Source organism: Citrus sinensis, chromosome 2 (genome assembly GCF_022201045.2).
Source record: "Citrus sinensis cultivar Valencia sweet orange chromosome 2, DVS_A1.0, whole genome shotgun sequence".
Taxonomy (NCBI): Eukaryota; Viridiplantae; Streptophyta; class Magnoliopsida; order Sapindales; family Rutaceae; genus Citrus; species Citrus sinensis.
In genome coordinates, this window is record NC_068557.1 from 10,718,767 (window position 1) to 10,732,338 (window position 13,572).

At 35.5% G+C, this 13,572-nt stretch overlaps 2 long non-coding RNA genes across 3 annotated transcripts; one reads left to right on the top strand and one right to left on the bottom strand.

The window, feature by feature from the left end:
- The first annotated feature begins 733 nt into the window (after window positions 1-733).
- On the top strand, window positions 734-3,026 carry LOC102609820 (uncharacterized). 2 transcript variants are annotated; one of them, XR_003064127.2, is made up of 4 exons: window positions 734-991; window positions 1,308-1,822; window positions 2,012-2,154; window positions 2,262-3,026. It is a non-coding gene; the product is annotated as an uncharacterized LOC102609820 (long non-coding RNA). The 2 variants fall into 2 exon arrangements; XR_008052612.1 differs by having other exon boundaries at window positions 1,308-2,154.
- A 1,062-nt stretch (window positions 3,027-4,088) lies between these two features.
- Window positions 4,089-9,705, bottom strand: LOC107175868 (uncharacterized). Its single transcript, XR_001507318.3, has 2 exons — window positions 9,484-9,705; window positions 4,089-4,446 (listed from the first exon to the last, which is right to left on the bottom strand). It is a non-coding gene; the product is annotated as an uncharacterized LOC107175868 (long non-coding RNA).
- Between the last annotated feature and the right edge of the window lie 3,867 nt (window positions 9,706-13,572).

The following is a 13,572-nucleotide window of genomic DNA, read 5'->3' on the forward strand; positions in this document are numbered from 1 at the left end:
TTCTTATGTCCGTTATGTGTGTTAGCAGAAGTTGTTGAAAGATGAAAGAGAAGGGCTAAAGACCATAAAAATTTCTGATCTGGCAAAGCAAGGCACAATTACTTCAACTAGCTTCACAGGGTAATCCCACTATCAAAGAGTAACCAAAAGAAAAAAGTCATAAAAGAGTAGAAACTAACTCAAGCACAGCAACACAAAAAAAATTTGTTAGTCCATCTTCTCATGGAAAGGTACGTTTTAGTTTCTATCAAAGCCATGGACCAAGAACTAATATGAACACTGAAAACGTAAAGCAGAGATATTATGCTCATGTTTTGAAATTAAAATGTCAAGGAACAAAAGGTAAAGGTACTTCGTAGAAAAATGGAAAGGAAAAACAAGGCTGGAGTTGAAAAATTATGATAGAGGTTAAAAGAAAAAAAAATCATGATTTCCAGTTGTTTGACTACATATTAAAAGATTTAGGTAAGTCCAACAAGAACTCTGTACAAATACTATTGTCCATTAAAAGCATAAAACACCTTAATCAAGTCAAAGAAGATTAGCTTGTGTTATGTTGCATCTAAACGACACAAAATTTACTCAGTTGTATGATTCTATGACACTGCAAATATCAACACACTTCAACTGGGACAATAGTAGTGTAAGGTCAACCACAGGATGGAATCTCCAAATGGTACTCGGAGCCTTTTGTACCGTTGGTCCCTGTTCCCATGGCTTACCTGCATAAGACTGTATATCAGTCTGTAATGGACACTCGGGTTGCTTATGACTTTTTTTTTTTTTTGGGGTCCCAATCATATAAAGCAATAAATTCAAAATTTTAGGGTATTAAATAATTGAATTGGAGATTAACACTACAGTTTACATTAAGCATCTTCAAACTGTTTTGTTCGGACGTCAAACAGCTTTCATACTCAGCTTGGAATCCAGACATACAAACAAGTTATGCTTCATCAGATGGTGTGATTCAAGCTCTCGTTTGAATGAGGTAATTCAGTGTTCCAACCAATCTCAGTATACCATTAGATGCAGCGTATCAACTTTTACTCTTGGTAGATTTGACATGTCCATATCAAGGATTGTTAGACTCTATATATACTATAATAAACTATGTTATGGGATTTAATTTCTAAAGGCTGCATTATTTTAATACTACATGAAGGTTAACAATTTTTTGATTCACTTAACACTTTCCTGATGTGATGAATTCTTTATCCCAAATACATGTGAAAGTTAAGCTGCTGTTAATTTTTCTTATTGTCTCTTGATATTCCTATTCTTGTGTATTTTTTCGTTTTTCACAGATATCAAGGGCATCTATGATTCCAGAGTTAAGCTACATAGCTGAGCCTGCTGCTTCATGGCTTGATGACTTTGTTGTCTGGGCATAACCATAGGCTTTTGGCTGCCATCGGAAGTTTGTGAATGGTACTTATTGTCCACCTGATGATCAGGTTCGTGCTTCTTCCACATGTGCCATGCTGAAATTTAAGTGGACATTTAGCATCTTCAATATTTTTCTTTGCTTCCACTGTCGTACACCTATCACTCATACACCACAATACCTGTCCGCATTGTCAAATTTATGTTGATGGTCTAGTTTTAACTCCTTCAAAGAGGAAGGACGAAGCCCATTGAGTGGTATGGAGTGATTAGATATTGTTTTGCTAGATGATTGTTTACTTTTAGATTACTAAAGAAGATTAATTTTTCTCTAGCCGCCTTGCTGTCATCTGATTAATTTTTCTCTATCTGCTTTGCCGTTCACCTGATGAAGAACCTTTGTGGTGTAGGTGGAGTCTCCAAAGACTGTACAACGGTAATTCCCCTCCTCTCCTTCTCTCTATGTTTGTTCATGGCCGTATTTTCCTGCTTTCTACTAACCCCAAATTCTCCAAAATACTCGTTACTTTATGCTGTTCTTTGATAATGGATTTTTGTGTTGTATAGAGAATATAACATATCGCTTGAAAAGGGTTGAAATACTTATATTTCGAGTTTCTTGTAGTGCTTCCGTGACTTTGATTTAGTTAACAATCAGCCATCTGTGGAGCAACTTATTAGGAGAAGCTTTCATGGTTAATGCACTGCCATCTGCTGATTGTGCAAAGGATGGCCATGAGGTCTGCTTCAGTAGTGTGGATCTAAATGGTTAGTTGAAGCCTTCTTGTTGGCACATATTTCTGTTAACGTGAGCCCAAAGCCTCTGAGTGAGATGCAGGCTTAGTTACAATTATTTGTTTCTAACATGTTGGCAGGCATAAGAGATTTGCACGTTTTACCTACCACTGGACAAACAGGTATGACTTTTGACTGATACTAAAATTTTCGCTCACAGCATGAGTTTTGTTGAATGCAAACCCTTTAATGGCAATTGGTGATTATGTTCATTCATTGTGAGCCGCGAGGGAGTTCAAGATAGTCTGAAACCTTGAAGGTTTGAACTCAACCTCCCAGTGCAACAATTTCATACAGCTCAATTGTTTTTCATTTCATCCATCCTCTTCATGTTGCTGGAGTGGTGCCAAATCGTGATTTGCACGCTTTCCCATCAATTCTCTGCAGCATTACTTTCTGATATGTAGATCAAGATTTTTCCTTACTTGGTGTTTTATATCTTCTTTGAGCAATATCTGGATATTTGGAGGACTAATTTGATCAATATTGCTGTGGCACTCGGTCAGTATTCCAAACACCATAATGACAATTCTATAATTCCAAATCTAGCTTTGTTTTCATATATTGACAGACATTCGGTATTATGATCTTTTGGTGATTCAGGCCACTGATCAATGATGGTGATGTTCATAACTTTCACCTTGTTATTGAACTTTATTTTCCTTTTTTTTTTTTTTCATGTTTGTTATGAATCAGTAGTCTTAGCCATATTTCTAATATTTTTTTCAGTTTTGATGAGTTTATTGTTGAGACCTTTCTGTATTTCTTTCTATCATTTATGTGACTTCCTATTTCCTTTTTTCGGGGTCAGTGGGAATGGAACTCTCAGCTTCTTATTACATCTGTTTCTAATTCATCTGATAATTACAGCAGGTGCTATATTTATTGTTTTTCTAATCATCACATCCAGGTTTTAATTCCTTCTATGGTCCATGTTTTCCGTTTTGTCCTTTTGACTAATTTTTGCTTCATATATTGACATTCTGGACTTTGTTTTCTTGTCCTTTGCTTCTGAATGAACTGTGTGGAGTTCATCATTCATACTTGCTGTATCGGTGATGATGGTCAACAATCTCTTGGTATGGTTTCACAATATACTCATTGCTTGTTTTGTTATTCTTTATCTTGCCAAAATATTCTATACACTGTTTTATATGTATATTCCCAATCATTTCATATACTACTCTTTATCTATCACATTGATTTTAAAAGTATCATTCTTCTATTTTGCTTCCTGTATTAGTTTTCATGTGTTCAAAACTTTACATCTTGTTGGATTCTGCTGGGGGATGTGGCAACTCTGGGCATTTAGCTAAAAGCAGTCTCTGTTGCAAACCTAATAATGTCAATAGTGATTGCTGTTTTTTTGTGTACATATGGTGCGTGCTTTTTTTGTTAGTAATATAAGGCTCCTCTTCTTTTAGAAATTAAGGTTTTGTTGTCATATTACAATTCGATTGTGCTGTTAATTTTTTTTTTTTAATATTAAAACTTGTTGTTATGTAATCATTATGAGAACAAGTGCATGACAAAACAACCAGATTGATACATATAGTTGTAATTGTTAACAACAACATATAATGGAGGACCAACTCTTAGATAATCTGGTTTTATCGAAATACTCCAGATGCATTAACAGGAAAAAAAAAATTGATGGTCAATAAGGTCCAAAGGGGTAAACATCAATGCTAATCAACAATCAAAAGACAAAGAAAAGTCAATTGAGAGTTCAAACTTGAAGATAAGACTCCCGAGGAAGAACAATCTGTTGCTTCAAACCAATTTTAATCATTATAGATAGAACCTATTATGTATAAGAAACAAGGTAATATACAATAAAGTAACTCAAGAACTAACGTGGGTAAAAAATTTGCTTCCAAGACTTTTAAAATTAAAAAAAAGAGTAATAATGTTGAAAGTCATGAGCCACTTATGATGCTTGCGACAGTGAACGCAAGAAACACAGCAACAACTACCATCCTCAATCTCAAGAGTCTGAGAATGAGTGCATGAACTTCTCACATGAAGTGATATCTTTTAAAAAAAAAGCAAGAGAATATAACTTTTCACGTTTTGCCCCAAGGCAATTAGCATCCCAACATATCTCAACATACTCGACTTAATACCACCTTCCACACAAAATAAGCAAAGAATTGTCTGCATTTACCAAGATGAAATTTCCATAGATTTCAAAAGCTTTCAGAGATTCTGAAAATTTTAACTTCATATTTCGAGCTAGTAGTCCAGAGGATATCTGACTGATGCCTACACCTCACCAAAATGACTTCATAAGAGCTACTAGTGAATAAGAAAAAAAGGGATATCCAACACTATGGTACTGACAATTTTTTGACACTGTGCTACAAGATACACAATGAAAACTATGTAAAGATTGTGTTAAGAAAAGGAAGATATCGGCACTTAACTAACAGCCAAGATTCACAAAGAACAGTGTATAACTATAAACAAATAGAAAACAAAGAGAAGGAATTAACGTGGTTCGGTACCAGAGTACCTACATCCACGGCTGAAGAAACCCCAAAGGGTGTGAAATTTTATTGCTAAGGGTTGATTACAATGTGACTACAAATGTCAGAGAACAAATCTCACTCAACTAAGAATCTTTACTCTCAGTCTTGGTCACTCAACTTAGCCGAAAAAGATCTACCATGATCAGCCCTGGCTCTGCTTATTTATACAGCTCTTTGGTCATAACTAATTAACCACCAGCTGGCCCACATAAGCTGACTCACTGCCACCTCACCAGTAACAGAATGTAACTAACTCTCGGCTTCACAAATCTCCACCTTAGTTCATTCTGAAACCAGCTCCACCCTCTTCTTCAGCAACCACTAGTCTGGTTTTATAAGCTACCAACACCAACCAAGTTCAGAGAGTTTCTAAACTTGATTGCAGGTACTGCTTTGGTTAGAATATCTGCAGGATTAGTCTGAGTAGGGACCTTAATAACATTCACAATACCATTTGCAATTTCATCCCTGACAAAGTGTAACCTAACATCAATATGTTTTGTTCTTTCATGATACTTAGGATTCTTACTAAGCTGAATTGCACTAGAGCTGTCACAGCCAATACAAACTGACTCTTGCTTTAACCCAAACTCAGAAACTAACCCACTTAGCCACTTTGCTTCTTTTACTGCTTCTGTCAATGCAATGTACTCAGCTTCAGTTGTGGATAAAGCAACCACTGACTGAAGAGATGCCTTCCAGCTCACTGCTCCTCCATTCAAAATGAAAACATATCCAGTAATGGACCTTCTCTTGTCCAGATCAGCAGCAAAATCTGAGTCTACAAACTCTGATACCTGACATGAGTTACTTTCAGAACCACCATACAAAATTCCATGATTTGCAGTACCTTTCAAATACCTCAACAACCATTTGATAGCACTCCAGTGTTCTTTCCCTGGGTTCCCCATAAACCTGCTAACAACACCTACACTATGAGCTACATCAGGTCTTGTACAAACCATAGAATACATTATGCTGCCAACTGCACTTGAGTAAGGCACTGACTTCATATGCTCAAGGTCATGATCCTCTTCTGGTTCCTGAAGCTTTGACAATCTGAAATGTGCTGACATAGGTACTGTTACAGGCTTAGCACCACTCATCTCAAATCTGCTAAGAACCCTTTTAGCATACATAGCTTGAGTAAGAAACAAAGTGCCTTTACTTCTGTTCCTCACTATTTGCATTCCCAGAATTCTTGTAGCAGTCCCCAGATCTTTCATTTCAAAAGCAGTATTCAACTCCATTTTAAGCCTTTCAATCTCCTCTCTTTTTTTGCATGCAATAAGCATGTCATCAACATAAAGAAGAAGGTAAATTCTATCTTCAGAGGATCAGGTTTTAAAATACACACAGCTATCGTATTGACTTCTACAATATCCATGGCTGATCATGAACTCATCGAACCTCAGATACCATTGTCTTGGAGACTGTTTCAGCCCATACAAACTCCTCTTTAACAAGCATACCATATCTTCAGTCCCTTCTTCAATGAACCCCTCAGGTTGATCCATGAGAATTTCTTCTTCAAGATTTCCATGTAAGAAGGTTGTCTTCACATCCATTTGATCCAATTCCAGGTCATTGTAAGCTGCTATTGCCAGTAGAATTCTTATGGAACTGTATTTTACTACAGGGGAGAATACCTCATTGAAATCCACTCCATGTTTTTGGGTGAACCCCTTTGCTACCAGCCTTGCCTTATACCTGGGAGGCTCACCATCCACGGTCCCTTCTTTAATTTTATAGATCCATTTGCAACCTACTAGCCTTTTGTTTTGAGGTTTCTTGACCAATATCCATGTTCTATTCTTCTTTAGGGAGATAATTTCTTCATTCATGGCATCCAACCATTTCTCTCTAACTTTACTGCCCATAGCTTGATTGTAGCTAACAGGCTCTTCACCAATGACTTCTTCAGCTACTGCCAGGGCATAAGAAATCATATCAGCTATGCCATATCTTTTGGGTGGTTTAATGATTCTCTTTTCCCTGTCTCTTGTTAGCTGATATTCATTCATTTGAGAAGTGATGTGTGTTTTCTAACAAGGCTTGGAATCCCTTTCTATAGTTTTCTTTTCTTCACTTGACTCCACCTCAAAATTGTGTTCCTTAACCTCATTTGTATCAGGTGTAGTGAGCTCTGTTTCTACCTTTTGATGCAGCATGGGCTCTTCATCAAACACAACATCTTGGCTGATCAATGTTCTTGAAGGTTTTCCATCTATGCACCAGATCTTATACCCTTTAACACCCTCTGGATAGCCTATGAAGTAACCCTTGACAGCTTTTGGCTCTAATTTTCCCTGGTTTATGTGAGCATAAGCAAGACAACCAAATGCCCTGAGGTTGCTGAGATCTGGAGGCTTTCCTGACCAAACTTCTTGGGGGGTCTTGAATTGCAAAGCAACTGAAGGGCTCCTGTTGACTAAGTAGGCTGCAGTGGTGACAGCTTCTACCCAGAAGTGTTTTGAAAGGTTTGCATTAAACAACATACACCTTACCTTTTCAACTAAGGTCCTATTCATCCTTTCTGCTAGTCCATTCTGCTGAGGTGTGTGCCTCACAGTTTTGTGCCTGGCTATCCCCTTCTTGATGCAGAATTGTTCAAAATCATTGCAGCAATACTCGAGTCCATTATCAGTTTTTAGTCTCTTTACCCTCCTTTCTGTTTGATTCTCTATTAAAGTCAGCCAATCTTTAAATTTCTCAAAAGCTTCACTTTTGTGCTTCAGTACATATACCCATACTTTCCTTGAAAAGTCATCAATGAAAGTGATGAAATATTTAGCTCCTCCATGAGAGGGCACTTGAGAGGGCCCCCACAGGTCTGGGTGAATATAATCCAGTGTGTTTTTGGTTTCTTGTTTTCCTGGATTAAACTTCTGCCTAGTTGCTTTACCAAATACACACTTTTCACAGAATTCAAGTGCAGAAATTTGATCAGTTCCTAGTAGACCATGTTTACTTAACTCCTTTAAACCTTTCTCACTCATGTGTGCTAATCTCATGTGCCAGAGCCTAGTTTTATGATTGTTTACATTTGTAATAATACCAGGTAACTCAACTGAGCCTTTAAACACATATAATCCATTTCTTCTACAACATTTCATTATGATTGCACCATCTTTAAGGATCTGAAGTTCACCATTTTCTGCCTTTATGCAGCAGCCTAATTGGTCTATCATCCCTAATGATATGAGGTTTCTTTTAAGCTCTGGAACATATCTCACTTGTTCCAAGCCTTTTACTGAACCATCATACATTTTAATCCTAACAGACCCTATTCCAGCAACTTTACAGGCTAGATTATTTCTAAGCAAAACTTTTCCACCATCAATACTCTTGAAAGTCACAAAGAAATCTTTATGTGGACACATATGGAAGGAACATCCTGAGTCAAGTATCCACTCACCAGAAGATTTCTTATCTGCTGCAATAAGGACATCTGCATCTTCTGACTCTCCTTCATCTACAGATGCAATGTCAGCCTTCCCACTTGATTCTTTCTGTAACTTTTCAAGCTTCTTCTTTTCAAAACAGTCTTTTATATAATGTCCTTCCTTCTGACAGAAGTAACATTTTCTTTTCTTCTTCATCTTATCAGTCTTCTCTTTCTGATTTTTGTTCTTCTTATCTTTGTACATCTTCTTTTCTGTCTTTGCTTTGGCAACTAATCCATCTCCAGTGATCTGATCTTTGCCATCTGCTCTTTTCTTTAAGTCTTTAGATTCAAGAGCATTCTTGACATCTTTTAGGGTGAGGGTTTGCCTACCATAGAGCAGAGTGTCCACGAAGTGTTCATAAGAATCGGGTAAGGAGCTTAGTAAGATGAGAGCCCTATCTTCATCTTCAAGCATTACATTAACATTTTCAAGATCAAGTATGAGCTTGTTGAACTCATCAACATGGTCTCTCATAGCTGTTCCTTCTTTCATTGAAAATGTGTAAAGCTTCCTTTTCATGTACAACCTCTTAGCAAGAGATTTCTTCAAGAAAAGCTCTTCTAATTTTGCCCATAACCCAGATGCTAACTTCTCTTTTGCTACTTCTCTCAGTACCTCATCAGACAGGTGAAGGATGATCGTACTGTGGGCTTTATTGTTTATGGTCCTCAAGTCTCCACCTGAACTTGAAGAACCTTTCTCTCTCTCTTTCTTGGACTTTTCTTCCTCACCATCAAGGGCACTGTCTAAGCCCTGTTGAATCAAGATAGCCCTCATCTTAAGACTCCATAGGTAGAAGTCATTTTCTCCATTGAATTTCTCAAGGTCAAATCTGGTGGTTCCCATCTTTTAAGATCAAGAACAGAGAACTTTGAAGCTCTGATACCAATTTGTTAAGAAAAGGAAGATATCGGCACTTAACTAACAACCAAGATTCACAAAGATCAACAAAGAACAGTGTATAACTATAAACAAATAGAAAACAAAGAGAAGGAATTAACGTGGTTCGGTACCAGAGTACCTACATCCACGGTTGAAGAAACCCCAAAGGGTGTGAAACTTTATTGCTAAGGGTTGATTACAATGTGACTACAAATGTCAGAGAACAAATCTCACTCAACTAAGAATCTTTACTCTCAGTCTTGGTCACTTAACTTAGCCGAAAAAGATCTACCATGATCAGCCCTGGCTCTGCTTATTTATACAGCTCTTTGGTCATAACTAATTAACCACCAGCTGGCCCACATAAGCTGACTCACTGCCACCTCACCAGTAACAGAATGTAACTAACTCTCGGCTTCACAGATTGATTAAAGAAATACCTTCATCAGATTCTCCACCAGATGAAGGAACATTTATGCATAGAAAACAACCAATCCTGTTATCCTCAGCTCTCAAGCAGTCAAAAGTTATCAGTAGCAGCTAGTAACAAAGGCAGTAACTTGCAAAAGGAAGTCCAGTAGAATAGTCGAGGCTTTAAAAAATTATCTTTTAAGTTATACAATTTTTGGACCTGCAAACATAGAGAAGACATGGCATGCTGGTGTGGGTTATTGTAAGTTAAACATTATCTTTTAAGTTGAAAATTAGATTGCCATTTTTAACTAGTTAACAATGGCAATCTTGTAAAAAAATTAAGTTATACACTATTTCCCATTTGTTTTTTTGCTGATGACATCCCGGTGTTCACAAAAGCTTCAGTTGACAGTTGTAAGAATTTCAAAGCGATTTTTAATTGTTATGTTGCTGCCTCAGGACAACTCTTCAATTTTGATAAGTTGTCTATGGTTTTTAGTGGCAAAATACCAGCAGATAGAGTTAATGCAATCAAGAACGTCTTTCAACTTAACGTAGTATTTAGACATGAAAAGTATATAAGCTTACCATCTATGGTTAGAAGAAAGAAGACTAATGAAGTGAAGCTCAAAGTGGGGAGCAAGATTTCAAACTTGCAGCATAAGTTTTTTTTTTTTTTTTTTTGAGTGGAGCCAAAGAAGTCTATATCAAAGTAATGGCTCAAGCAATACCAGCCTTTGCAATGAGTATTTCTAAGCTTCCCTTAGGGTTTCCCAAGGAATATTTGTGGAATCCATTAGGCAAGATGGGAAAAAATAAGCCAGGCAAAGAGTTGAGGAGGCCTCGAATTTAGAGAGATGTCCAGCTTTAACCGAGCATTAGGGGCAAAGTAAGGATGGAGATTGCTACAGTACCCTCAATCATTGGTTACCAAAGTGTTGAAGACTAGGTATTATAAGAAGTCAGACTTTTTGAGAGCTCAAGTTGGATCTAATCCATCTTACATTGGGAGGAGCATATTGTGGGGAAGACATGTTCTTCAAAAAGGAATTCAATGGAAGATCAGTAATGGTGAAAAGATACATATTTGCAAAGACAACTAGATTCCAAGTCCCTAAACCTTTAGTCCCCTCTTAATCTAAAATCTGCCAATAGAAGCTACAGTCTCAGAGCTCATTAATCTTGAAAATCAGTTGGATCACAGAAAGATGATGCAGTAGTTTATAAAAGACAATGTAAATGAGATTTTAAAAATTCCATTACTAAGAAAATTGAAAATAGATGAGCTAATTTGGCATTTTGAAAAAAAAATTTATATTACGTGAAAAGTGGATATCAATTAGCTTTAAAAATCAAGTACCCTGATAAGCCAAGTTGTTAGTCCAAGGGGTTCAATCACTAGAACCTCTTATAGACCCCCCCCCCAATTGCTAGAGAAGATCAAAATATTAAAGTGGAGAGCAGCCCAAAATCTACTGCCTACTGCCAAGAACTTATACAAAAAAAAGATACTACTGGAACGAAATATGTAAAATAGGAGTGGATAGCATATCTCATGCTTTGGTACACTGCAAAGTTGCAAGAAAGATATAGGTTCAAGCCCCTTTTGAAACATGCTTCCCAGATGCTGCTAACCAAGACATGTAGAATATTATGGATAAAAAGTTGAGAAAGTAGATATAGAAAGTTTTGTTGCATATTGCTAGGCTATCTAGTATGGTAGAAATCATTAGACTTTTTAAGGAAAAAAGATGGAAGTTTTTCAAGTTGTGACCAAAGTAGGCGCTGTAGTTGAGGCCTACAAACGAGTGAATCAACAAGGGCAAGGATTGAGGGGAAGCATAAATCAATGAATCAATAGAATTGGTGCCCTCCACCAACAAATGTTTTCAAGGTTATTGTTGATGCTATTGTTAACTTTGAAAAACATATAACAGGCTTTGGTGTTGTAATCAAAGATTAAAATAGCCAAATTATAGTGGATGTTGTCACGACCACACAATTTACGAGAGATTTAAAGACTGCAAAAGCTGACGCTGTTGAATGAGGCTTAGTTATGGCAAAGAATGCAACTCTTAGATCTTTAATGTGGAGACAGATTATCAAGATGTGGTGAAGTTGGTTAACAATAAAAAGGGCAGCAAAACATAGATTTTTTGTGATTTCAGAAATACAAAATCAAAGTAAGGATTTCCAACACATTAGCTTCCATTACACCCCTAGATCATGTAATGCTCATCCTTATTCCTTAGCTAAGCTAGTTTTAAAGAGTAATGGACATGTTGTTTGGATAGAACTTTTGCCAGTTGATATTAAATCTATGTTCTCAAATTTTCCTTAATAAAATTGTAACTTTTCTTCTAAAAAAAAAAAGAATAAGAACTTATTTGCTAAAAAATGACTATTATAAAATGAACCATAATTTTCAAAGAATTTAACAAATCATAATTTCACACAAGATGTGAGCATGTCACAGCATAACGCACACACACATTCTAAACTTGAGTTTTGATGGTCATGATATGCTCTGCTCCACCTAATTTCATTTCTCTTTGCCTATTTAATTTTAACGTCGGTTAAATCCATTTTCAATGGATTGATTGGGTTAATTTTTTTAACCTATTTAATAATTGGATTGAGTTGCATTAATTAAGATAAATCCATGTAAAGCAACCCAACTCATATAAAAAATAACAATAATAAAAATATATTAATCCTTAATTGTTGAACCCTAAAAGTCTTAAACGGCTAACTTATTTTTTAACCTCTTTTTATTATTTTATAAATTAATTTAAACATGACATTCATGATTTCATTATAATATCATTGCTTTATACTCCAATTTGAAAACTAAAATCACACTCTCAATCCTTAGTAAAAGCATGGTATTATCATTCATTAATTCATTATTCTTTATTATTATTATTATTAATTATTTGTAATATTCTATTCAAATTAGTTTATTTATTTTCACAAAACATATATGTTTTGGATATAGAAGTTAGAACTAATGGTTACGAATTCTTTTTATTTTCAAGTAACTGATAGTTTTCATACTTTCAATCTATTTAATTTTCAATTTTAGTTTGACCTTCAACCCAATCGGATGACTTAAGGGTTGAATTGGTTTAGATTGAACATTATCTATTCAGTTGGATTGGCTTGGGTTGAATTTTCCTTAACCTAATTAATAATGGGTTGAATTAAAAGTTTATAAACCCAATCTAACTCAATCATGTACCCTGTCTAATTGACCAAAAATTTATTTACAAAACACACTTTTTGTATTCTCCTATTCTTCATCTTCTCCTCTATACTTTGAACAAAACCACAAAAACATAGGCCCATTTTTTTATTAAATATTTTCCTCCCACTGCTAAACTAAATCAATCTAGAATGTGAATAATCCATAATTTTGGAGGATTCACAATGACCAATATATTATTGAAGTTTAAACAAATGCTAATACACAATTGTTTGCCTGGTGATGTGAGGTAAGAAATTAACAATAAAATTTATCTATATGTTTTTTTTAAAATTATTTGGTTTATTTTCAACCAAGGAAATGATGATGCACTAGAATTCATGGCCAATGGGTTCTAGGTTTTCAGAAACTTTGGCAAATATTTGAAGGCTTTGAATTTACGAAAATAAATCCAGAAAACTTTTTGAGTTTTCCCGAAATCTTTTGGTATGAAATGAAATTCTTTTAGAAGAAGATTTTTAACTTCTTGTGGATTTTTTGAAATATATTCATCTTCCAAAATAAGAGATGTCAGATTTTTAAAAGGAATCCTTCTATTTGAAGTCGGTGAAGGATTTGCAACCTTCATGAATAATTTCCTATTACCCAAAGGAGGAATTTTTTTTTTAATACATTAGATGTACTATATCAGCCATACAATAAGTGAATAATGTTATAATATATGTAGATATATTTTGAAAGATCACCTTAGAAGTGATGGTTATATTAAATTTAATTACACATATTATGCATGAATCAATTGGTTGCCATACAATGATTTGGCATTGACCGATGATATGGCAGCATCCTATTGGACTAATGATGTGCCATTGACCGATGATATGGTAGCATCCTATTGGACCAATGATGT